Source organism: Salmo salar, chromosome ssa25, assembly GCF_905237065.1.
Source record: "Salmo salar chromosome ssa25, Ssal_v3.1, whole genome shotgun sequence".
Classification (NCBI taxonomy): domain Eukaryota; kingdom Metazoa; phylum Chordata; class Actinopteri; order Salmoniformes; family Salmonidae; genus Salmo; species Salmo salar.
In genome coordinates, this window is record NC_059466.1 from 49,019,813 (window position 1) to 49,047,797 (window position 27,985).

At 44.1% G+C, this 27,985-nt stretch overlaps 1 pseudogene; it reads right to left on the reverse strand.

Moving 5' to 3' along the window:
• Nucleotides 1-53: 53 nt before the first annotated feature.
• Nucleotides 54-27,985, reverse strand: LOC106596321 (integrator complex subunit 6-like; annotated as a pseudogene).

The following is a 27,985-nucleotide window of genomic DNA, read 5'->3' on the forward strand; positions in this document are numbered from 1 at the left end:
TTGGGCACAGGGACTGATATAGAAATAGTAGACAAACACACAGGATAGAAAGTCTAGTTGAACTAAACAGAGAAACTAAACAGAGCAGAGGAGTTTTAGTTATAATCATGTAGTGGAGTTCAGGAGTCATCTAAAGTGATAAATTAATAAATTGAAGTTAGTTGAGTATTCAAAACTCAAAACAAGCAGTCAGACAGTAATACAAAGAAGGGTTTCGGTCGTCCTACAATCTCACCCAAATTATCATGGAACCTACCAGGTACAACCCTAAATCCGTAAACACGGGCACCCTCATAGATATCATCCTGACCAACCTGCCCTCTAAATACACCTCTGCTGTCTTCAACCAGGATATCAGTGATCACTGCCTCATTGCCTGCGTCCGTAATGGGTCTGCGGTCAAACGACCACCCCTCATCACTGTCAAACGCTCCCTAAAACACTTCAGCAAGCAGGCCTTTCTAATCGACCTGTCCCGGGTATCCTGGAAGGATATTGACCTCATCCCGTCAGTAGAGGATGCCTGGTTGTTCTTAAAAGTGCTTTCCTCACCATCTTAAATAAGCACGCCCCATTCAAAAAATGTAGAACCAGGAACAGCTATATCCCTTGGTTCACTCCAGACCTGCCTGCCCTTGACCAGCACAAAAACATCCTGTGGCGTTCTGCATTAGCATCGAATAGCCCCCGCGATATGCAACTTTTCAGGGAAGTTAGGAACCAATATACACAGGCAGTTAGAAACGCTAAGGCTAGCTTTTTCAAACAGAAATGTGCATCCTGTAGCACAAACTCTGAAAAGTTCTGGGACACCGTAAAGTCCATGGAGAATAAGAGCACCTCCTCCCAGCTGCCCACTGCACTGAGACTAGGAAACACTGTCACCACCGATAAATCCACGATAATTGAGAATTTCAATAAGCATTTTAATACGGCTGGCCATGCTTTCCACCTGGGTACCCGTACCTCGGTCAACAGCCCTGCACCCCCCGCAGCAACTTGCCCAAGCCTCCCCATTTCTCCTTCACCCAAATCCAGATAGCTAATGTTCTGAAAGAGCTGCAAAATCTGGACCCCTACAAAACAGCCAGGCTAGACAATCTGGACCCTCTCTTTCTAAAATTATCCACGGCAATTGTTGCAACCCCTATTCCTAGCCTGTTCAACCTCTCTTTCCTATTGTCTGAGATCACCAAAGATTGGAAAGCTGCCGCGGTCATCCCCCTCTTTAAAGGGTGAGACACCCTAGACCCAAACTGTTACAGACCTATATCTATCCTTCCCTGCCTTTCTAAGGTCTTAGAAAGCCAAGTTAACAAACAGATCACCGACCATTTCGAATCCCACCGTACCTTCTCCGCTATGCAATCTGGTTTCAGAGCTGGTCATGGGTGCACCTAAGCCACGCTCAATGTCCTAAATGACATCATAACTGCCATCGATAAAAGACAGTACTGTGCAGCCGTATTTGTTGACCTGGCCAAGGCCTTTGACTCTGACAATCACTGCATTTTTATCGTCAGACTCAACAGCCTTGGTTTCTCAAATGACCGCCTCACCTGGTTCACCAACTACTTCTCAGACAGAGTTCAGTGTGTCAAATCGGAGGGCCTGTTGTCCGGACCACTGGCAGTCTCTATGGGGGTGCCACAGGGTTCAATTCTCAGGCTGACTCTTTTCTCTGTATACATCAATGTCGTCGCTCTTGCTGCTGGTGATTCTCTAATCCACCTCTACGCAGACGACACCACTGTATACTTCTGGCCCTTCTTTCGACACCAGACGAGTTTCAATGCCATACAACACTCCTTCCGTGGCCTCCAACTGCTCTTAAATGTAAGTAAAACTAAATGCATGCTCTTCAACTGATCGCTGCCCGCACCTCCCCGCCCGTCTAGCATCACTACTCTGGACGATTCTAACTTAGAATATGTGGATAACTACAAATACCTAGGTGTCTGGTTAGACTGTAAACTCTCCTTTCAAACTCAAATTAAGCATCTGCTTTCCACCAGACACTAGGAGATGAATTCACCTTTCAGCTGGACAACAACATAAAACACAAGGCCAAATCTACACTGGAGTTGCTTACCAAGAAGACAGTGAATGTTCCTGAGTGGCCGAGTTACAGTTTTGACTTAAATCTACTTTTAAATATTTTTGCAAGACCTGAAAATAGTTGTCTATCAATGATCAACAACCAATTTGACAGAGCTTGAAGAATTATGAAATAATAATGCGCAAATGTTGTACAATACAGTTGTGTAAAGCTCTTAGAGACTTACCCAGAAAGACTCACGGCTCTTAGAGACTTACCTAGAAAGACACAGCTGTAATCGCTGCCAGAGGTGATTTTAACATGTATTGACTCAGGGGGTTGAATACTGATGTAGATAAGATACTTCGTATATAGGTATTTCATTTTCAATACACTTGCAAAACTGTCTAAAAACATGTTTTCACTTTGTTATTATGGGGTATTGTGTGTAGATGGGTGAGCAATTTTTTTTTAATCAATTTTGAATTCAGGCTGTAACAGTATGTGGAATAAGCCAAAAGGTATGAATAGTTTATGACAGAGTGGATGGACGGTTATGACAGAGTGGATGGACGGTTATGACAGAGTGGATGGACGGTTATGACAGAGTGGATGGACGGTTATGACAGAGTGGATGGACGGTTATGACAGAGTGGATGGACGGTTATGACAGAGTGGATGGACGGTTATGACAGAGTGGATGGACGGTTATGACAGAGTGGATGGACGGTTATGACAGAGTGGATGGATGGTTATGACAGAGTGGATGGATGGTTATGACGGAGTGAATGGAAACCAAGACAACATGCACTCACACCAACCATAAACACAGACACCATAAACACAGACACCATAAACACAGACACCATAAACATAGACAGACGCCAACCATAAACACAGACACCATAAACACAGACGCCAACCATAAACACACGCACCATAAACACAGACACCATAAACACAGACGCCAACCATAAACACACGCACCATAAACACAGACGCCATAAACACAGACGCCAACCATAAACACAGACACAGTGTACCTACCTGCTGGCTGAGCTTCTTAAGGTAGGACACCACGCTGTAAATCAGACCATAATCTATATTATCGGCCAGGAGGTTGGGAGCTCCCATGATCCTTAGCGCCTTCCGGAGTGACTGCAAGAGACGAGGGGTCATCGTCAAGATCACCACACACTGCAACCAAAATGTCACCAACCTCAATGTTAGCACCTAACGGTCGATATCAGAGTCATGTATATAGAGAGTTGGGTCAACTTTTAGAACGGACGCCATGTTACCACCTTCGAGCATTCCATTTATCCATTCATGACTTTAGTTAACTATTTGGATTTTATTTCTAAACGTTCAGTAACATGGCATTGTTAAAAATGTAGAAAATTCCATGAACTGTTATTGGTCAATATCGCCCATGGCTACCATATCAAAGTATTTGATTATACTGTGTCACGTAAATGCGTCATCATGCAGATACCTCCAACGTCCCAACTCTCTAGATACTATAATGTCCAGCTCCATGTATAGTTGACTTACCCCAATGTAATAGGGAGGCACGGTGTTCAGGTACTTCTCAAAGGACTGACGCCATTTTATAGCGGGCTTGAACTTGTGAACCCGAATCAAATCATCTGCAAACAACACAAAGCAGACCAGGCCTTTAGAGAGGGCAGAGAGAATTACCACGCCCTCTGCTGGCCTGGAGGGGCCACACAGCAGACCAGGCCTTTAGAGAGGGCAGAGAGAATTACCACGCCCTCTGCTGGCCTGGAGGGGCCACACAGCAGACCAGGCCTTTAGAGAGGGCAGAGAGAATTACCACGCCCTCTGCTGGCCTGGAGGGGCCACACAGCAGACCAGGCCTTTAGAGAGGGCAGAGAGAATTACCACGCCCTCTGCTGGCCTGGAGGGGCCACACAGTAGACCAGGCCTTTAGAGAGGGCAGAGAGAACCGCCACGCCCTCTGCTGGCCTGGTAGGGCCACACAGTAGGTTTTAACTCCAACCCTGTAGGTTTTAACTCCAACCCTGTTCGTGGACAGCTACCCTCCTGTAGGTTTTAACACCAACCCTGTTCCTGGACAGCTACCCTCCTGTAGGTTTTAACACCAACCCTGTTCCTGGACAGCTACCCTCCTGTAGGTTTTAACACCAACCCTGTTCCTGGACAGCTACCCTCCTGTAGGTTTTAACTCCAACCCTGTTCCTGGAGAGCTACCTTCCTGTAGGGCTGGGCGATATGGCCTAAAAATCATAGAGATTTTTTCACATTTATGGGCGATTCACAATATAAATTTTGAAAATATAAATCTTGAAAAAAAATTCAGAATAAGTTTTGTTGCCCAATTAAAGGTCAATACCAGGGTTTCTGTTCGGCACCGGATAACGTGACTGTCAAGATTACCGGACATTTGAAACAATTTCCAGACATTTCAAAAATGTACCGGACAATGCATCCATAGGGTGCGTAACGCGGTGTCCACCCACGGTGGTAAAAAAAAAAAATCACATTTTGATTATTGTAATTCATCTTAACAGAATAGAAATTAGCCTGTAAAGTGGTAATAAAGTAGAGCGATGTTCTTATACCAACATGACAGGTTTTATTTGAGTCTTCATCCCCGCTATAAATCATAAAAAAGGTTAAAAAAAACTACAAAAAAACACATATCAAATGTATTTATAAAGCCCTTCTTACATCAGCTGATATCTCAAAGTGCTGTACAGAAACCCAGCCTAAAACCCCAAACAGAAAGCAATGCAGGTGTAGAAGCACAGTGGCTAGGAAAAACTCCCTAGAAAGGCCAAAACCTAGGAAGAAACCTAGAGAGGAACCAGGCTATGAGGGGTGGCCAGTCCTCTTCTGGCTGTGCCGGGTGGAGATTATAACAGCACATGGCCTAGATGTTCAAATGTTCATAAATGACCAGCATGGTCAAATAATAATAATCATAGCAACAAGTCGGTAACACAAGAGTAAGTGTCAGTTGGCTTTTTCATAGCCTATCTTTGAGAGTATCTCTACCGCTCCTGCTGTCTCTAGAGAGTTAAAAACCACAGGTCTGGGACAGGTAGCACGTCCGGTGAATAGGTCAGGGTTCCAGCAGGTCTGGGACAGCAGGTCTGGGACAGGTAGCACGTCCGGTGAACAGGTCAGGGTTCCATAGCCGCAGGCAGCACAGTTGAAACTGGAGCAGCAGCACGGCCAGGTGGACTGGGGACAGCAAGGAGTCATCATGCCAGGTAGTACTGAGGCATGGTCCTAGGGCTCAGGTCCTCCGAGAGAGAGAAAGAAAGAAAGAGAAAGAGAGAATTAGAGAGAGCATATTTAAATTCACACAGGACACCGGAAAAGACAAGAGAAGTACTCCAGATGTGACAGACTGACCCTAGCCCCCCGACACATAAACTACTGCAGCATAAATACTGGAGGCTGAGACAGGAGGGGTCAGGAGACACTCTGAATGACATGTCCTATAGGCCATTAGACAACTTTGATGAGGGTGGGGACCACACAAAAACACAACTCCTCAAGACGGGTCCGCATTGGCTTGTGGGTCAGTGTACCCCACATCCATACCCCCCCCCACACACAAATAAATCTGTTTTAAAATAAATTTACTGCAACTCTGCACATTTTGCCACAGAGTGGGGAGGAAAATGTTGGCTGTTTTTAATATGATAAGTGATGATCAATGAGCCCCACCCTGGTCGGTAATTCGACCATGCTGACTACAAGTTTAGATAGCTGGCCGCTAGACTAATTTAACAATATAAAAACATTTAGCTGACATGGGCTTATTGAGTGAAAGCTGAAGCACAACCAAAATGTCGAAATTGCACCTTGTGTATTCTACTATTCTAACTTACAACAATAAATTGAGACTGCGAACGAGTTCCTAAAAAACGAATCCCAACAATTGCCCATCCATGGGCTATTTGTATAAATTGATGTATTAATAAATAACAAAAACAGCTGTGTTCAAATACAATCTAAGCCTCTCTAATTTAATTTAGACTAGGCAAGAACATTTTAATTAGGCCTAATAAATAACAAAACATGGCTGTCTACCAACATTGGGCCGGCCGCTCACGGCTAGAAGGGATCCAGCTTTTTGTGAAATTAACATCAGATATGACTTTTCGTGGCAGGTTAGGAGAACTTATGCAGCAGGTTAGGATAATTAATGTAGTAGGTTAGGAGATTTAGGTTAACGTTAGGAAAAGGGTTTGGGGTTAGCGCAAATCTTCCAAAACTTTTGATGTTAATTAGACAAAAGCTGGGTCCCTTCTAACCATGAGCGGCCGGCCCGCCCCACTCCCGCTGCGATTCAGCACCACAACAATGGAAAGAAGAAACTCAAGATATTCACAAAATTGAGAAATTATAAAAACTGATGTTGGACAATTACATTTGATATGTAAATAAACACAATTCATCAAAGGCTGGTTTATTGAGAGAAAGATTATTTGACAATGCTCATGTGTAAAACGAGGCCCGCGCCATCCACTTATATCTCAGTCTTTTTACAGTTGTACTGGATGATGTTAATAAAATGTTATGTTTATTGTAATTTGAACTGTCGTGGGGTCGTGACTTGTGTCATGTGTGATATACGTGGCTTATTGACAACTCTGTTTCCTACTATAGACAGTGGGCTGACTAGTGATTGATAACTGTTTCCTACTATAGACAGTGGGCTGACTAGTGATTGATAACTGTTTCCTACTATAGACAGTGGGCTGACTAGTGATTGATAACTGTTTCCTACTATAGACAGTGGGCTGACTAGTGATTGATAACTGTTTCCTACTATAGACAGTGGGCTGACTAGTGATTGATAACCACTCTGTTTCCTACTATAGACAGTGGGCTGACTAGTGATTGATAACTGTTTCCTACTATAGACAGTGGGCTGACTAGTGATTGATAACTGTTTCCTACTATAGACAGTGGGCTGACTAGTGATTGATAACTGTTTCCTACTATAGACAGAGGGCTGACTAGTGATTGATAACTGTTTCCTACTATAGACAGTGGGCTGACTAGTGATTGATAACTGTTTCCTACTATAGACAGTGGGCTGACTAGTGATTGATAACTGTTTCCTACTATAGACAGTGGGCTGACTAGTGATTGATAACTGTTTCCTACTATAGACAGTGGGCTGACTAGTGATTGATAACTGTTTCCTACTATAGACAGTGGGCTGACTAGTGATTGATAACTGTTTCCTACTATAGACAGTGGGCTGACTAGTGATTGATAACTGTTTCCTACTATAGACAGTGGGCTGACTAGTGATTGATAACTGTTTCCTACTATAGACAGTGGGCTGACTAGTGATTGATAACTGTTTCCTACTATAGACAGTGGGCTGACTAGTGATTGATAACTGTTTCCTACTATAGACAGTGGGCTGACTAGTTATTGCAACATTGCAAATCTCCGATGTGATTAGTTGGCAATGATGTATAGAACAGATAGAACAACAATAGAACAGATACACATCAGTACTCCACTCTATCAATCCATTCCACATCTATAAACTATACATGGTACACATCAGTACTCCACTCTATCAATCCATTCCACATCTTTAAACTACACACGACACAGGGGAGGAATATGTTGATCTGGCCTAGGGTGGCAGCAGAACTGCTAGGACTGGGCTTGACAAAAACAATTTGCATCTACTATACTTACGTTTCCGGCGGACCTTGGCCTGATCAAAGTGAGCCGCTGCTGCTGGGGCTTCAGAACTGTCCTCCTCCTTCAAGAAAATTGATGCACATCAGCATCGCTATTTGTCCTCAAGAACGGTCGATCTGGAGGCCGTCTTTACTCTGTTTTGGAGAAAGAATCCCCTCTCGGTGGGCACACTGGAAATGGGGATAATCAACACAATCTTCAGCAATTTCTCCCATTCGGGGTACACTTAGCTGAAGTCCCTTATGAGGACCTTGTCACGGGTGTCGTAGGGTAGAGACCAAGACGCAGCTGGGAAAATGTACACTCATCTTCTTTTTATTTGGTGAAGAAGGAAAAACACAAATAACGTATACAAAACGAACTGGACAGTCTCGTCAGGCAAACAGCTAAACAAGAACAATCTCCCACAAAACCCAATGAAAAACAAACTCCTAATATAGGACCCTCAGAGGCAACAATAACCAGCTGCCTCCAATAACCAGCTGCCTCCAATAACCAGCTGCCTCCAATAACCAGCTGCCTCCAATAACCAGCTGCTCCAATAACCAGCTGCCTCCAATAACCAGCTGCCTCCAATAACCAGCTGCCTCCCATAACCAGCTGCCTCCCATAACCAGCTACCTCCAATAACCAGCTGCCTCCAATAACCAGCTGCCTCCAATAACCAGCTGCCTCCAATAACCAGCTGCCTCCCATAACCAGCTGCCTCCAATAACCAGCTGCCTCCAATAACCAGCTGCCTCCCATAACCAGCTGCCTCCAATAACCAGCTGCCCCCAATAACCAGCTGCCTCCAATAACCAGCTGCCTCCCATAACCAGCTGCCTCCAATAACCAGCTGCCTCCAATAACCAGCTGCCTCCAATAACCAGCTGCCTCCAATAACCAGCTGCCTCCCATAACCAGCTGCCTCCAATAACCAGCTGCCTCCAATAACCAGCTGCCTCCAATAACCAGCTGCCTCCCATAACCAGCTGCCTCCCATAACCAGCTGCCTCCAATAACCAGCTGCCTCCCATAACCAGCTGCCTCCAATTGAAGGTCCAACCCCAATTAACTAAACATAGAACTACAAAAGACTAGATAGAACATAGAAATATACTAACATAGAACAATGACTAACAAACCCCGGACTAATAAATCAAATACCCCTCTATCTAAACACATACACAAAACACACCCTGAACCACATAAAACAAACACCCCCTGCCATGTTCTGACCAAACTACAATAACAAATAACCCCTTATACTGGTCAGGACGTGACAGACCTCATATCTTCTGTGTGATTAGAATAGAAACACACCAGACAGTAACGTCCCAGCAGTAACAACACACCAGACAGTAACGTCCCAGCAGTAACAACACACCAGACAGTAATGTCCCAGCAGTAACAACACACCAGACAGTAATGTCCCAGCAGTAACAACACACCAGACAGTAATGTCCCAGCAGTGAGTAACAACACACCAGACAGTAATGTCCCAGCAGTAACAACACACCAGACAGTAACGTCCCAGCAGTAACAACACACCAGACAGTAATGTCCCAGCAGTAACAACACACCAGACAGTAATGTCCCAGCAGTGAGTAACACACCAGACAGTAATGTCCCAGCAGTAACAACACACCAGACAGTAACGTCCCAGCAGTAACAACACACCAGACAGTAATGTCCCAGCAGTGAGTAACAACACACCAGACAGTAATGTCCCAGCAGTAACAACACACCAGACAGTAATGTCCCAGCAGTAACAACACACCAGACAGTAACGTCCCAGCAGTGAGTAACAACACACCAGACAGTAATGTCCCAGCAGTGAGTAACAACACACCAGACAGTAATGTCCCAGCAGTGAGTAACAACACACCAGACAGTAATGTCCCAGCAGTGAGTAACAACACACCAGACAGTAACGTCCCAGCAGTAACAACACACCAGACAGTAATGTCCCAGCAGTAACAACACACCAGACAGTAATGTCCCAGCAGTGAGTAACAACACACCAGACAGTAATGTCCCAGCAGTAACAACACACCAGACAGTAACGTCCCAGCAGTAACAACACACCAGACAGTAACGTCCCAGCAGTAACAACACACCAGACAGTAATGTCCCAGCAGTAACAACACACCAGACAGTAATGTCCCAGCAGTAACACACCAGACAGTAACGTCCCAGCAGTAACAACACACCAGACAGTAATGTCCCAGCAGTAACAACACACCAGACAGTAATGTCCCAGCAGTAACACACCAGACAGTAATGTCCCAGCAGTAACACACCAGACAGTAATGTCCCAGCAGTGAGTAACAACACACCAGACAGTAACGTCCCAGCAGTAACAACACACCAGACAGTAATGTCCCAGCAGTACAACACACCAGACAGTAATGTCCCAGCAGTAACAACACACCAGACAGTAATGTCCCAGCAGTAACAACACACCAGACAGTAATGTCCCAGCAGTAACAACACACCAGACAGTAACGTCCCAGCAGTAACAACACACCAGACAGTAATGTCCCAGCAGTAACAACACACCAGACAGTAACGTCCCAGCAGTAACAACACACCAGACAGTAATGTCCCAGCAGTAACAACACACCAGACAGTAACGTCCCAGCAGTAACAACACACCAGACAGTAATGTCCCAGCAGTAACAACACACCAGACAGTAACGTCCCAGCAGTAACAACACACCAGACAGTAATGTCCCAGCAGTAACAACACACCAGACAGTAATGTCCCAGCAGTAACACACCAGACAGTAATGTCCCAGCAGTGAGTAACAACACACCAGACAGTAATGTCCCAGCAGTGAGTAACAACACACCAGACAGTAATGTCCCAGCAGTAACAACACACCAGACAGTAATGTCCCAGCAGTAACACACCAGACAGTAATGTCCCAGCAGTAACAACACACCAGACAGTAATGTCCCAGCAGTAACAACACACCAGACAGTAATGTCCCAGCAGTAACAACACACCAGACAGTAATGTCCCAGCAGTGAGTAACAACACACCAGACAGTAATGTCCCAGCAGTAACAACACCAGACATTGACAGGTAGGTATTTCCATCAAGGAATAAAAAAACATTATTTTGCAATGGATTTATTTTTTCTCCCGGACAATTTGGTCGGCAACGATTATATTTATAGGCTTTTCACTTATAATTTTTTGGGGGGACAAAAGCCAGCGTTTACCGACTTAACGGAAACCCAGCTCAATACACTGCATTACAAAAAGTCAGGAATAATCTAATGAATTCAGGGCTTGTGAAATTATACCTAGGCTAAATATAAGCCTTCCACATGCATAAAACCCTCTAATAATTTCATTATTTTATCAAAACAGTTTAACCTGCTTTTTTCCCCCCAAATACTCACTGATCTGGCGATCATGTCTATCTATAAAAATGCCATTTTTGTTCCACATTTTACCAGAACCATCCACTTATATTGACAGACTTCTTATTTGAATAAATTCGATACGTCGCCCAGCCCTCCAGTAGGTTTTCACGCAAACCCTGTTCCTGGAAAGATACCTTCCTGCAGGTTCTTAGTTAGATTATTAGGACAGGCCCCTGGTCTTATCTATTAGGACGGGGTAGTTAGAGTATTAGGACGGGGCCCAGGTCTTACCCAGTAGAACAGGGTAGTTAGCGTATTAGGACGGGGCCCAGGTCTTACACAGTAGAACAGGGTAGTTAGCGTATTAGGACGGGGCCCAGGTCTTATCTATTAGGACCGGGCCCAGGTCTTACCCAGTAGAACATGGTAGTTAGCGTATTAGGACGGGGCCCAGGTCTTACCCAGTAGAACAGGGTAGTTAGCGTATTAGGACGGGGCCCAGGTCTTATCTATTAGGACGGGGCCCAGGTCTTATCTATTAGGACCGGGCCCAGGTCTTACCCAGTAGAACATGGTAGTTAGCGTATTAGGACGGGGCCCAGGTCTTACCCAGTAGAACAGGGTAGTTAGAGTATTAGGACGGGGCCCAGGTCTTACCCAGTAGAACAGGGTAGTTAGCGTATTAGGACGGGGCCCAGGTCTTACCCAGTAGAACAGGGTAGTTAGCGTATTAGGACGGGGCCCAGGTCTTACCCAGTAGAACAGGGTAGTTAGCGTATTAGGACGGGGCCCAGGTCTTATCTATTAGGACCGGGCCCAGGTCTTACCCAGTAGAACATGGTAGTTAGCGTATTAGGACGGGGCCCAGGTCTTACCCAGTAGAACAGGGTAGTTAGCGTATTAGGACGGGCCCAGGTCTTACCCAGTAGAACAGGGTAGTTAGAGTATTAGGACGGGCCCAGGTCTTACCCAGTAGAACAGGGTAGTTAGCGTATTAGGACGGGGCCCAGGTCTTACCCAGTAGAACAGGGTAGTTAGCGTATTAGGACGGGGCCCAGGTCTTACCCAGTAGAACAGGGTAGTTAGCGTATTAGGACGGGGCCCAGGTCTTACCCAGTAGAACAGGGTAGTTAGCGTATTAGGACGGGGCCCAGGTCTTACCCAGTAGAACAGGGTAGTTAGCGTATTAGGACGGGGCCCAGGTCTTACCCAGTAGAACAGGGTAGTTAGCGTATTAGGACGGGGCCCAGGTCTTACCCAGTAGAACAGGGTAGTTAGCGTATTAGGACGGGGCCCAGGTCTTACCCAGTAGAGGCAGAAGAACAGGGTAGTTTGAAGGGCATGACAAACAGGTTGACACTGTTGAGAGCCGTGCTGGCCTTCAGATAGACAAAGGGCTGGTCTAGGTCACTGTACTTGGCACTGTTACATACAAACACTTAGAGGGGAAGACGAAAGACCGAGGGAGGGAGGATGAAAACAGAGTTAGAGACAAACAAGTCCACCTAATGGGATTTACTGAATCAGACTCCGGTATATACAAAGGAAATATGGAATTACTATACTATTTTATCACTTCACTGGTAAGAGGGGATGAGGGTGTTGTGTAGTGATGTGTGTTGTGTAGTCTTGTGTGTAGGAAAGCTTTGTGTGTCTTGTGTTGTGTAGAACAATGCTGTGTATTGTGTGGCGTTGTGCACCTGCCAGCAGGTGTGAGGGGACTTCCTCTCCAGGATGTACTGTGTTGAGAGGTGACAGCTCCAGCTCGTACATGTCAAAGGGAACCTTGTCAATCACCATGGGCTCTGAGTCCAGGCAGGAGAAACGCACGTGGGGGTGGGCCGTGCGAGGAGGCTGGGAGAGGGACAAAACAAGTTGGGACATCAGAGAAAATAACAGGTGTACACAGTAGACTTGGACAGTATACCGTATACCTGGGTATTTGGAAATAGTGGGGGGGGGGGGGGGGATAAATTGAAATATTTCTAGCTATTCTTAAAGTAAATACCTGCAGTCAACTTGTGCAATGCGTTAGGAGATAAAGCAGATCACGTTCTTCATTTCACTGGGTCACATTGTTTTACGTTAGGAAGCTTACGTAGTTCCCCAGAACAGTTGCCTGATCAAAGCAGTTAACCCACTGTTCCCCAGGCGTACAACACATTTCAGTTGAATGCATTCAGTTGTACAACTGACCAGGTATGCCCCTTTTCCTATATCTAGCTCTTCTTCTCTTTCTCAGTCACGTGTTTGCTGGTAAATAGCACAACGGGAGAAAGCAGGAGCAGGTGAGTCCAGCTGTGTTTTGACAGGCGTTGAGTTTTATATTGAAAGTCAACTGTGTTGTTTTTGCTTCTGTAGAGTGATAAGGGATGTGCAACTATAGTTTTTCTTCACCGAAAATACATTAGTGCAACACATTTGTCCAGAAAATGGCTTCATTTTCATCAGATGGCAACAGACGTAAAACGCTATTCTGCTGGCAGCCACATAAGTAAATGAGCTTACAATGAAAAAGCAAGGTAACTAATTATGGCCATTATATTTCAAATGTTTAGGCCTATCATTGAAAGAATGTAGCCAGCTACATTGCCAAATGTTTTGCTTAAAGTTAATCTGCTTTTTACCAGAGAAATATAGGCTGGCTACACCGAGATACTGTAAGTACCCAGAGAATTATAGCTCTACACATCAGGCAGAGAACTGTATGCTGATAGAATGGCCATTTGTAAATTCTCACATGAGTGGAGAAGTGCAACTGAAGCCGAGCAGAATTACAATAAGAATCATTTTAAATCTGCATTTACAAAATGCAAGAAGACATTTTTTATGTGTTTTATATTTTTCCCCCTGCATGAAAAACACAGAATTCTGCATTAACAGTTTAACTTGCTATCTCAGTAAGTGGCTGAATTAATAAGGTGACGGGGCATCATATTGTATTAGCTTTCTGCCGTGTTTGAGAAGTCAAAGCCTATTGGATGAGTTATCTGTAAAGCTGCCAATGCTATCTTGATTTCCTTTTTTCTCCTCTCAAGTCTCAGCTCCTCTGCCCGTCTGCCCCTCCGCCCGTCTGCCCCTCCGCCCGTCTGCCCCTCCGCCCGTCTTCTCCAAGCAGAGCAGGAAGGCACGTTGCCCTATCGACTCCACATAGACCCATCTTTCTCTCTCTCTCTACCCTCCCACAACACAGACCAACATTACCCATCATTCTCTCTCTCCCTCCCACAACACACACCAACATTACCCATCATTCTCTCTCTCCCTCCCACAACACACACCAACATTACCCATCATTCTCTCTACCCTCCCACAACACACACCAACATTACCCATCATTCTCTCTACCCTCCCACAACACACACCAACATTACCCATCTTTCTCTCTACCCTCCCACAACACACACCAACATTACCCATCTTTCTCTCCACCCTCCCACAACACACATACCAACATTACCCATCTTTCTCTCTACCCTGCCACAACACACACCAACATTACCCATCTTTCTCTCCACCCTCCCACAACACACATACCAACATTACCCATCTTTCTCTCTACCCTCCCACAACACACATACCAACATTACCCATCTTTCTCTCCACCCTCCCACAACACACATACCAACATTACCCATCTTTCTCTCCACCCTCCCACAACACACATACCAACATGTACCAACTTGATGTAGTTCTGTCTTTGAGCTGTTCTTGTCTAGTGATGTTCTGTATTATGTCATTCTGTATTAGGTTTCATGTTTTTCGTGGAACCCACATCTTCTCAAAGTTGATGAGAGATTCCAGACACTGGTTCAACATGCGCTGGGAGAACACACTGTAGGAGCACACACACACACACACACACACACACACACACACACACACACACACACCTCATTAGCCTGAGCCATTGTGTCTAGTCTCTCTCAGCAGTAATAGACAGGCAGCATGTATAGTCCCAGTAGTAGTAGTAGAAGTAGTAGTAGTAGTAGTAGCAGTAGCAGTAGAAGAGTCCCAATAGTAGTAGTAGTAGTAGTAGTGGTAGTAGTAGTAGCATGTAGAGTCCCAGTAGTAGTAGGAGCAGCAGTAGTAGTAGTTGTAGTAGTAGTAGTAGTAGCATGTAGAGTCCCAGTAGTAGAAGTAGTAGTAGTAGTAGTAGCAGTAGTAGCATGTAGAGTCCCAGTAGTAGTAGTAGTAGTAGTAGTAGTAGTAGTTGTTGTAGTAGTAGTAGCAGTAGTAGCATGTAGAGTCCCAGTAGTAGTAGTAGTAGTTGTTGTAGTAGTAGTAGTAGTAGCAGCATGTAGAGTCCCAGTAGTAGTAGTAGTAGCATGTAGAGTCCCAGTAGTAGTAGTAGTAGTAGTAGTAGCATGTAGAGTCCCAATAGTAGTAGTAGTAGCATGTAGAGTCCCAGTAGTAGTAGTAGTAGCAGTAGTAGTAGTTGTAGAAGTAAGTAAGTAAGTAAGTAGTAGTAGTAGTTAGTAGTAGCATGTAGAGTACCAGTAGTAGTAGTAGTAGTAGTAGTAGTAGTAGCATGTAGAGTCCCAGTAGTAGTAGTAGTAGGAGCAGCAGTAGTAGTAGTTGTAGTAGTAGTAGTAGTAGCAGCATGTAGAGTCCCAGTAGTAGTAGTAGTAGTAGTAGTAGTAGTAGCAGCATGTAGAGTCCCAGTAGTAGTAGTAGTAGTAGAAGTAGTGGTAGTAGCAGCATGTAGAGTCCCAGTAGTAGTATTAGTAGTAGTAGTAGTAGTAGTAGCAGCATGTAGAGTCTCAGGAGTAGTAGTAGTAGTAGTAGTAGTAGTAGTAGTAGTAGTAGTAGCAGCATGTAGAGTCCCAGTAGTAGTATTAGTAGTAGTAATAGTAGTAGCAGCATGTAGAGTCTCAGGAGTAGTAGTAGTAGTAGTAGTAGCTAGGATATAACCCCACCCACTTTGCCAAAGCACAGCCCCCACACCACTACTACTACTACCTGTCCCAGACCTGCTGATTTCAACTACTACTACTACTACTACTAGTAGTTGTAGTAGTAGTAGTTAGTAGTAGTAGTGGTAGTAGTAGTAGCATCTTCTTATCTCCTCCTGATATTCTCTAATCAGATCCTCCTGATCTGATATTCTCTCATTTTTACCTACTTATTGTCTATGGCAGTGGTTCCCAAACTGTGAGACCGGCAGAGGGGGGTGTGGCCGTCCCAACCCCCCCCCCCCCCCCAACAAAAAAAAGCACACAAAAAAATATGTTTTTAAAAAAGTAACTCAGTTTGTCTTTCAACTTCCTCTTGAAAGTGTTAATAGTAGAATGCACAAGGTGTAATTTGTAAATTGGGTAATGCATCATTAGTTTCCTCTTGTCATGTTAGTCAAGAGAGCTATTTATAGCTCGTCAGAAATGTCCAGATCAATTAACCCATGTCAGCTAACTTTCTTATTTAGCCAGGTTTTTTTAGCCCATCGATTTTGTTGAAACGTTTGAGTCACTCAAATATCACATGAATACACATGACAAAAATAGACATGGCAAAATGTATAGAATTGCAAGAAAATCAGCTTTATAGCTACAAAATGGTCTTTGCACCCACATGGCAAAAATGTGTAAAATCGTAGGAAATAAGCTTTAAACCTGCAAAGTTCTCTCTCCGACCAACAAGAGGAATGTGAACAGTTTGTCATGAACAGTGTTTATGCCAATAGAAATATACGTAGGCGGGATGTTCCCCAACGCTGGAATGGGGGCCTGAGTGAAAAAGTCAAAGAACCCCTGGTTTATTGAAAACTTTTTTAGGGTATTGATACAGTTGATAAAATTGATATAGTTGACGAAAGAGCACTCAAGTAGCATTTCACTGTACTGTTTACGCCCGCTGTATCCTGTGCATGTGATGAGTAAACTTTGATTTGATATACTCTAGCCTCATAAGGCCTTACAGAGGCAGTTACACGCTACACTCACAAGGTGCACACACACACACAGAGTCTTGTATGACTAACCTTGTGGGGACACAATTCAGTCCCATTCAAATTCCTTTTCCCCCTAACCTAACCCTTACCCAAAAACCTTAAGCCTAACCCTAAAACTAACCCTAGTTCCTAACCCTAACCTAACCCTTACCCAAAAACCTTAAGCCTAACCCTAAAACTAACCCTAGCTCCTAACCCTAAAACTAACCCTAGCTCCTAGCTCCTAACCCTAAAACTAACCCTAGTTCCTAACCCTAAAACTAACCCTAAAACTAACCCTAGCTCCTAACCCTAGCTCCTAACCCTAAACTAACCCTAAACTAACCCTAGCTCCTAACCCAAAACTAACCCTAAAACTAACCCTAGCTCCTAACCCTAAACTAACCCTAGCTCCTAACCCAAAACTAACCCTAGCTCCTAACCCTAGCTCCTAGCCCTAAAACTAACCCTAGCCCTAAAACTAACCCTAGCTCCTAACCCTAAAACTAACCCTAGCTCCTAACCCTAAACTAACCCTAGCTCCTAACCCTAAAACTAATTCTAGCTCCTAACCCTAAAACTAACCCTAGCTCCTAACCCTAGCTCCTAACCCTAACACTAACCCTAGCTCCTAACCCTAAAACTAACCCTAGTTCCTAACCCTAGCTCCTAACCCTAAAACTAACCCTAAACTAACCCTAGCTCCTAGCTCCTAACCCTAAACTAACCCTAGTTCCTAACCCTAGCTCCTAACCCTAAAACTAACCCTAGCTCCTAACCCTAGCTCCTAACCCTAAAACTAACCCTAGCTCCTAACCCTAGCTCCTAACCCTAAAACTAACCCTAGTTCCTAACCCTAAAACTAACCCTAGCTCCTAACCCTAAACTAACCCTAGCTCCTAACCCTAAAACTAACCCTAGTTCCTAACCCTAAAACTAACCCTAGCTCCTAGCTCCTAACCCTAGCTCCTAACCCTAGCTCCTAACCCTAAAACTAACCCTAGTTCCTAACCCTAAAACTAACCCTAAACTAACCCTAGTTCCTAACCCTAGCTCCTAACCCTAAACTAACCCTAGTTCCTAACCCTACAACTAACCCTAAAACTAACCCTAGCTCCTAACCCTAGCTCCTAACCCTAAACTAACCCTAAACTAACCCTAGCTCCTAACCCAAAACTAACCCTAGCTCCTAACCCTAAAACTAACCCTAGCTCCTAACCCTAAACTAACCCTAGCTCCTAACCCAAAACTAACCCTAGCTCCTAACCCTAGCTCCTAGCCCTAAAACTAACCCTAGCCCTAAAACTAACCCTAGCTCCTAACCCTAAAACTAACCCTAGCTCCTAACCCTAAACTAACCCTAGCTCCTAACCCTAAACTAACCCTAGCTCCTAACCCTAAAACTAATTCTAGCTCCTAACCCTAAAACTAACCCTAGCTCCTAACCCTAACACTAACCCTAAAACTAACCCTAGTTCCTAACCCTAGCTCCTAACCCTAAAACTAACCCTAGCTCCTAACCCTAAAACTAACCCTAGTTCCTAACCCTAAAACTAACCCTAGCTCCTAGCTCCTAACCCTAGTTCCTAACCCTAGTTCCTAACCCTAGCTCCTAACCCTAAAACTAACCCTAGCTCCTAACCCTAGCTCCTAACCCTAAAACTAACCCTAGCTCCTAACCCTAAAACTAACCCTAGTTCCTAACCCTAAAACTAACCCTAGCTCCTAACCCTAAACTAACCCTAGCTCCTAACCCTAAAACTAACCCTAGTTCCTAACCCTAAAACTAACCCTAGCTCCTAGCTCCTAACCCTAAAACTAACCCTAGCTCCTAACCCTAGCTCCTAACCCTAAAACTAACCCTAGTTCCTAACCCTAAAACTAACCCTAGCTCCTAACCCTAAACTAACCCTAGTTCCTAACCCTAGCTCCTAACCCTAAACTAACCCTAGTTCCTAACCCTAAAACTAACCCTAGCTCCTAACCCTAAACTAACCCTAGCTCCTAACCCTAAAACTAACCCTAGCTCCTAACCCTAAAACTAACCCTAGCTCCTAACCCTAAACTAACCCTAGCTCCTAACCCTAAAACTAATTCTAGCTCCTAACCCTAAAACTAATTCTAGCTCCTAACCCTAAAACTAACCCTAGTTCCTAACCCTAGCTCCTAACCCTAAAACTAACCCTAGCTCCTAACCCTAAACTAACCCTAGTTCCTAACCCTAGCTCCTAACCCTAAACTAACCCTAGCTCCTAACCCTAAACTAACCCTAGCTCCTAACCCTAAACTAACCCTAGTTCCTAACCCTAGCTCCTAACCCTAAACTAACCCTAGCTCCTAACCCTAGCTCCTAACCCTAAAACTAATTCTAACACTAATTATAAAACCCTAAACCTCTTAGAAATAGCATTTGACCTTGTGGGGACCAACAAAATGTCCCCAGTTGGTCAATTTTTTGTTGTTGTTTACTATTCTTGTGGGGACTTCTGGTCCCCACAAGAATAGTTAAACATGTTCACACACACACACACACACAGACACACACACACACACGCACGCGCGCACACACACACAGACACACACACACACACAGACACACACACACACGCACACACACACAGACACACACACACGCACGCGCACACACACACACACAGACACACACACACACAGACACACACACACACAGACACACGCACACACACACGCACACGCGCGGGCGCACACACACACACACACACACACAGTGTCACACCTCCTGTGACGTCACACGTGGGGTTGATTGCTGAGTCGTCGGGGGGGGGACGGGGGACCCCCCAGTGGTTCAGGGTCAACAGTGGCGTGTCCAGGGATCCTCAGCACCAGGGAGAACATACGCTGTTCCCAGCTCCTTGGTCAGCTCACTGCCCGGCAGAGGAATAGTCAGGGGAAGGTAGAGCTGGAGGAGGGAGAGTGAGAGAGATGGAGGGAAAGAGAGAGAGAGAGAGGGCTGTTTAGGAATACGGTAAAGAGATGGACTGTGTGCATGAGAGGGAGCTGACCACATCCTGGACTCCAACGCTACCGGTCAGCTTGTTGCTGTCGGTGATGGCCACTAAAATGGACGGCTCAAGGAAGAAGGGATTTCTGCCCTGTGGAGGGAGCGAGACCAAAAATAAAAGAGGTTCAAATGGTGCGTAGAGACACAGTACAGATACGTCAAACACAACGGAAATGTGAGAGTCAAATTAGGGGAGCATAGCCAAAGAGTAAAGTTCAAATCAGCTTCCTGAGCTGAGCTGTGATGAGGGGTACTTGGGGCCTGGAGCTGAAATAACAACAGAAGTACATGAAGAGATATTATATAGTTAACCTACTTGAGCTCTATTTTAAGAATGTCAAATAGGAGAGAGGGTGAGAGGGCGGGGGGTGATGAGAGGGACAGAAACAGAGGGAGGGAGAGACAGATTCACCCCATTGGGTACAGGCAATGGTTTTGATAGGGGTGGGGGTAATTAGTGTCAGGGGAGGGGAGAGGGAGTGGGTAAGAGATTACAGGATGACTAGAACAACACACTATCACAGCTTATTGTGAAAGACAAATTACTTACTTGAAATTCGTGACAGGCACACGAAAGTTCACTTTCTCGTGTATATTACACGATTTACATCACAACACATTTGGTGTGTATTACACGATTTTCTTTCTTCATAATTATATTATAATTAATTATATATATTACACAAATTCCAATATGTTGTGGCTAAGGTTAGCTAGGTGGCTAACTTTAAGGTTAGGCATTAGGTAACATGCTAGCTAAGTAGTTAAGGTTAGGAGTTAGGTTAGGGTTTGTTAACATGCAAAGTAGTTGCAAAGTAACTCAAAAAGTAGTAACCCACAATGGTAGAATTAAAATTAAAACAATGGTAGAATTAATGTTGTTTCCCTTGAACCAAAGTGGAATGACGTTGAATTGAAGTCTGTGCAGTGGAATGACGTTGAATTGAAGTCTGTGCAGTGGAATGTCGTTGAATTGAAGTCTCTGCAGTGGAATGTCGTTGCAGAGTTGCTAAAATGCAAAAGTTGTCCATGATGAGATTCGAACAGGAAAAAAATACACTTTTTCATGTGCATGTCACACAATTTGTGTCTATCTGTGCTAGTGGGTTGAAATAGAGACAGCAGTCTGTAGGTACAGTCAGCAGAGACTTACACCAACACCTGACTAAAACAAAGGCTGTGGTACTCTCCAGTCACACCTAGAGCTGGGCAGTATACTGTATTTTACTATAACCGGCATTGATGCACGGACCGGGTTGGGTTATTACTTTTACCTTCTATAGCGGTATTTCAATGTGATTCGTAATTCCAGCATGTGTAATGTTCATTTTTATAGTTTACTCGTTTGCTACTTCAGTCGTCTTTCTCCTCCTGCTGTTGGCAGGCCGCTTGCCCCTTGTCGCTCAAGGACAGAGCAGTTGCTCGACTACGGAGTCACGGGCACTTTCTTGCCATTCACTACAAGATGTTGGTGACATACTTCTTTCCACAAGCGTTCTATAATTACACTATTAGTTTGTGTATCTTTAGTGTCTGCAAACAACCAAGTACTTTATTTTCTTAGCACATTGTGTCTAAAATAAATCTGGTTAGCCACCAATTCTAATTAGCTGGCTAGCTAGTTTGCTAAATGTTTAAGAGTCAGAGCAAATGTAGCTAGGTAATACAGCCTGGTACTAGTGCTGATGTAGGACTAGATAAGCACGTTGTTTGTGCAACGGTATCTTCTAAAAATCAGAGAAGAATAGGCGAAACATGAATATGTTAGCTAGCTAGATAGCTACATGCAGTGGCTATATGAGGTAAGAAAACATGTAATGTAACATCTAATTAGGGACACCTGGAAACAGACCAACACTTTGGTTCCTATCCGGTCAATAATTCCTCCATTGGCTTATTCACTTGGTATGTAAAACAACAATGTATTCAAGGTGCTGCCCACTATATTTCAACTATAGAATTAGAATAGTCATTCTATTTCCATGATTCCAACAGTTCACCAATTAATTATGCCTGGATTTTTTTGCCCATATCATGCAGCCGTGCGTGGCACAGTGTGGAAATTATGAAAATAATATTTGTTTGAAGTTGGATTGACCAGTATAAAGCAATTCAAATGGAGAAAGACCCCATTGAAATCCCTTATGTTTTAACCACCCTAGGCTCATGAACTACTCAAAGCATATTTACAACTTGTATGATTACAAAAAAAAACACAAAATACTGTCAAAATGTGAAAAATATTATATAATATGATATTTTGGTCATATCGCCCAGCCCTACCTATACATTATATAAATCACTCATTATGTCCTCTCCTTACTTCGCAAACACATAACACTGACTTGGCACATCTAGGGAACCTTTGTCCATTTATATAGGAGTGGCAAACTGCAGCCTCTGCTAGCACACTGCATAAGCCTACACCATGGACAACATGGATACCTGTTGAGGTTTACTACAGCTCTTTCCCCACCGGTGACTGTTCCCATCAACGGATATTGATCTTTTCCTTTCCAACTCTTCGTTGAGGCCAGACAGTGATTTTGTTGTTGTTGTTGTTCAGTGATAAATTGGGAGTCTATAAACAAGAGTAAAGGAGCCACAAACCCAGATTGACGAGGCAGGGTATCCATGACAACCTGGAGTTTTCCTTCAGAACGGTACTAACGACATCCTATTCAACCCCCTGCTGATCTGACTGAATATGAAGTAGCAACCAGAGACGAACCTGCGGGCGAATTTAGGCTTAAATCAATATATTCATTAGAAAACACAAATATTAACAGAAGAACTTGGATGCCAGAGAAGCTATATATTTACTCAAATAAAGGGGGTCCGCCGGACAAATTTTTTGACTTCAGCGTGACTGATGTAATCCACTGGCCTGGCAGGGCAGGGCAGGTGTGGGTGGTGAAGTGTTCCCCTATGGGGCTGGCTGTCCGTCTATGTGTGTTGGCACGTTGCCAAGTCTACTAACATGTATAGACAGAGGTCATTAGATCTCAACGAGATGGGTTGTCATTTGTGCTCTCCCTCCCTCCTCCCCCTCTCCACTTCCCTTCCCCTCTCCCCCTCCATCTAGTGAAAATCAGTTCAGGCCCTGGATTACCCACCAGCCAGTTACCTCCCCCTCCCTCCCTCCCTCCCTCCCTCCCTCCCTCCCTCCCTCCCTCCCTCCCTCCCTCCCTCCCTCCCTCAATCTATCCTGGGAAGACTCGCTCAGACACCTGGCAACCTGAAGGGTGTTTCCTCCCTGCACAGTATCCCCCACCACACCTCATCTCTCTTTCTCTCCTCTCCCTCTGCATTTGTCCAGCTCCCCCTCAGTGTGCATCTTTTGAGGTGGCTGAGAGCTAACAACGGCTCAACTTCACACAGCCTTGTCACCACATCTGCTCCCAGGGTTACACACTAGTGTATGAGGCAGCCCAATTTTTTTCCCCCACTAATTTCTCTTTTGACCAATCACATCAGATCTTTTTTCAGAGATGATCTGATTGGTCAAAAGACAAACGAGTGAAAACATTTCAGATTTGGGCTGCCTGTCTAAAGGAAGCCTAACTGCCATTCCACCTGGTTCTATCAAATCAAAAATCAAATCAAACTTTATTAGTCACATGCGCCGAATACGACAGGTCTGTAGACCTTACAGTGAAATGCTGAATACAACAGGTCTGTAGACCTTACAGTGAAATGCTGAATACAACAGGTGTAGTAGACCTCACAGTGAAATGCTGAATACAACAGGTGTAGTAGACCTTACAGTGAAATGCTGAATACAACAGGTGTAGTAGACCTTTACAGTGAAATGCTGAATACAACAGGTGTAGTAGACCTCACAGTGAAATGCTTACTTACAAGCCCTTTAACCAACAATGCAGTTAAAAAAAATACAGATAAGAATAAGAGATAAAAGTAACAAGTAATTAAAGAGCAGCAGTGAAATAACAATATCGAGACTATATACAGGGGGGGGTACAGAGTCAATGTGTGGGGGCACTGTTTAGTTGAGGTAATATGTACATGTAGGTAGAGTTATTAAAGTGACTATGCATAGACGATAACAACAGAGAGTAGCAGTGGTGTAAAGAGGTGGTGTGGGGCATTATGAAGCTTAAAACAGACTGCTCGTTAACAATTAAGATGTAGACTTGTAGGTAAACTGACAGTCCTTTTTGATATCTCCTACAGTGTTGGTTATAGCCCATATGTAGTCAGACCAGAGAAGGGGTGTATCTCAACTCTAAAACTGACATCCTTTCCTCATCTCCTTCACCTCATATACACTCATTTGAATTGACAGGATAGGTCATGTGTTGGATCCCTACCTATCGGGAATGCGGTTTTTCACCAGTCCAGTTCTACCATAATCAGTGCAGATGAAGGAAAGGAGATGAGAAGGAGACATTTTAGACTACCGAGATGCATCCAAGCCAAGTTCTGAGGATTCTAACAGAAACATGGGGAGAGGGACGACAGTAGAGAGCTTCCAAGTTCCTCCGTGTCCACATCACTAAGGAATTCGCATAGTCCACACCCACAAACAGTTGTGAAGGCCCGGCAAAACAACACCTCGTCCCGACCGAAGGAGGTGGTCTTTAGATCCTCAGAAAGTTCTACAGCTGCAACACGGAGAGCATCTTGAGTGGCTGCCTTGGCATGGCAACTGAGACCGTGCTCCCTGCCATACAGGACCTCTAGACCAGGTGGTGTCAGAGACAAACCCCTTAAAAATTGTCAAAGACTCCACAGCCACCCAAGTCGTAAACACCCTGAACAGCTTCTACCCCCAAGCCATATCGACTGGTAACCCGTGTACATAGCCATGTTATCGGTACACATTGTGTTTTTATTCCTCGTTTTTATTCCTCGTTTTTTCCTCGTTTTTTTCTCTCATCATTGTTGGGAAGGGCCCGTAAGCATTTCCTAGTTATTCTACACCTGTTGTTAACCAAGCATGTGGTAAATACAACGTGACAAATAGACTCAATACCTTAAAAAAAGTTCAATACCGGATACATCAATTCCAATAAAATAAAAAATAGTTGTTGGAACTCCTACCACACCGTTGGTTCATGTCATCATCACTTGTCCTCAAAGGGGTGGGGGGGGGACAATGTACAGGAGTGTGGTGCTTGACTGAGATTGGCAGGGGGGGGCAAAAGATGGGGGGGGACCCTAGAGAAAAAGAAATGGACCAATTCTCTCCTTTCTATCTCTGAGTACAACATACCTGTCTATAGTTGTCTTATCCCAGACACTAATCTACTGAGATTGAGCAAATCAAAAGCGGTCCTCAAAAAACTGGCCAATAGTTGTGTGAGTCCTGCTGCTTGAAGGTTCCTCAACTCTGTCATGAATGTGGCATGGCTCTCTTTCCATCCAGCCATTTGAAATAGGGGAAAAAAGACACTTTTGTCATCAACAACATGCATGCAACAAGATAGACCTTATATTGTGGCTGACACAATATTGATGAATTTCTAGAAATCAGGTCATCAATACACTTCTACAATGTAATTGCCTTGATAAACATCTCGAAGAATGTCATTGCCTTGTATTTCTTTATTTAATTTGCCTTTAACATTGTCAACAGATATACAGCTTATTGCTTGATACTGTATCATATTAACCATAATAAACTGTACAGACAAAATGGTAAACAAAGTAACATCACGTTAGTTCTCTGCTTGCAAGTTAGCAACAACCCATCTCTCCAAGTTGACACCGCCTCGCTAAATCGCAATCTATTTGTATAAATATCACTCAGAGTTCCATGCTGCTCACACTGAGAGAAAAAAAAATGTCGGCCATGTTTTAAAGGAGGGTATGAAAGCTCCGTCTGAAGATTTCACACAATTCATATGGTGATCGGAATGTGAGAAGACAATCGGGCTAGCTGTGTAAAGTAAAGTAGGACATGACTGAAAATAAATTGTACCTTTATTCCGAGGGGAACGTCTTCAAGATGTACCGGTTCCCCTCGGCTAACCGGATCTCTGCCTCTAAGCTGTGGAAATAATAATAATAATAATAATAATAATAATAATAAATGGTTATCGAGTGATTTATTTTGTCAGGGTTAGTTAGCAACTTTAACACAAGATGATCTAAATCGGGATCCCGCTAAGTGTCTTCTAGGGGGCGGTTCGTCCCAGTGGTACAGTACCTTCATGAAAGTCTCAACAGCGCCTTTTTGCTATGTCCAGATAGGTAGTACCCAGGTGGGTGCGCTGGTTCATTGAAGCGGACGTGTCTATCAGAAAAACACGGGCATTGTGTTGGTGACAACATGTTCTGCATGGACTTGGGTGTCAGTGCAACCTGTCAAAACTGGAAGAAAAAAATAATAATATGTTGTTCTCCTGCCGCCTCAGTTAGCTAACGTTAGCTAGCTAGCTTTCTAGCTAAACTGCCTTACACTTCTTCTGTCTCACACATTTAAAAAAATTTATATAAAGACTCAGATTAGTGTGTGATGCCTTTCTTCAATAAACTGAAATAACCCTTGGGGAATACTATTAGTTCAAGAGGGAATATGAGGCTTTAAATATATATATATATATATATTTAGTCAATAGCTGTAAGTTTCCAGTCACATCTTGTCCCTGTTTCTCCTGTCTCCTGGTTTAAATCCGCTCCTTGACACCAAGTGATCTTTGTGCGTCACATGCCAACACATTCGGCTACTGATTGTCTCTTTGAAGTTGCTTAATTACCATCTTTAAATAAGGCAAAGGCCATAAGATCCGTCTGCACGTCAGTGTTGCCATGGTCAAGGTCCCCCCCCCCAAATTGGGCTAATTTGAAAACGTTATATGTCGCGGGTTGCAGATTTTTTGGGCTATTTCTAAAGTTGCATGGTGGCCGCCATGACATTTCTCTTAAAATATATATATATATTTCACTGTGACCTGCTGCTGCTGACTGTCAGGCAGTGAGGCAGACTGTTGCTGAGCGAGTGAGTGAAGAACCAGTGAAAATCCAAAACCAGTGTAAATACAACCTTATTAAAGTTTATTTATTTTCCCTTTTATACTTTAACTATTTGCACATCATTACAACACGGTATATAGACATAATATGACCTTTTTTTTTGGTGAGTGTAATGTTTACTGTACATTTGTTATTGTTTATTTCACTTTTTGTTTATTATCTATTTCACTTGCTTTGGCAATGTAAACATATGTTTCCCGTGCCAATAAAGCCCCTTAAATTGAAATTGAGTGGTGGGGAGGGCCGGAGGTGTGTGTGTGTGTGTGTGTTGAGAGCAGTACAGTTATTGGCTGAGTCACGTGAGCGCAAGGAGAGCGAGAGTAGCACGTGCGCACTTCCTGTTTACCAGTTGTAGGTGGGCTGTATAGATTGTCATTATGGAGACACCTATTTCAAATCCATTTTCGATTATAAATAAAACAACAACTTATTAATACTCTAGAACTGATGCAGGTCTAGAAATAATGGGGACAAAGCCCTGGAAAACGACTTTGGGCGCACTAGAGCGCATTACATAAATACGCTCGGGGGTGGTTTAAACTGCGTTATAATGTTGACTGCTTATAGAAAACGCTATCAAGCGAAGTGTTTTATGCATGCTTGGTTCTTGGGTCTCGAGGGCTGCCGGAGTGGAAATTTAAAATGGATGTTATTTGAACTCCCTGGCGTAGTTCTTTTTATGGGGGAAACGTCTTCAATGAAACTGACATTAGGCTAAATGTGAAGAATTATACATTTGCCTCTGTGGGCTCCCGAGTGGCGCAGTGGTCTAAGGCACTGCATCTCAGTGCAAGAGATCACTACAGAGGTCACTACAGTCACTGGTTCGAATCCAGACTGTCTCGTAGGGCGGAGTCCCATAGGGCGGTGCACCATTGTCCCAGCGTCAT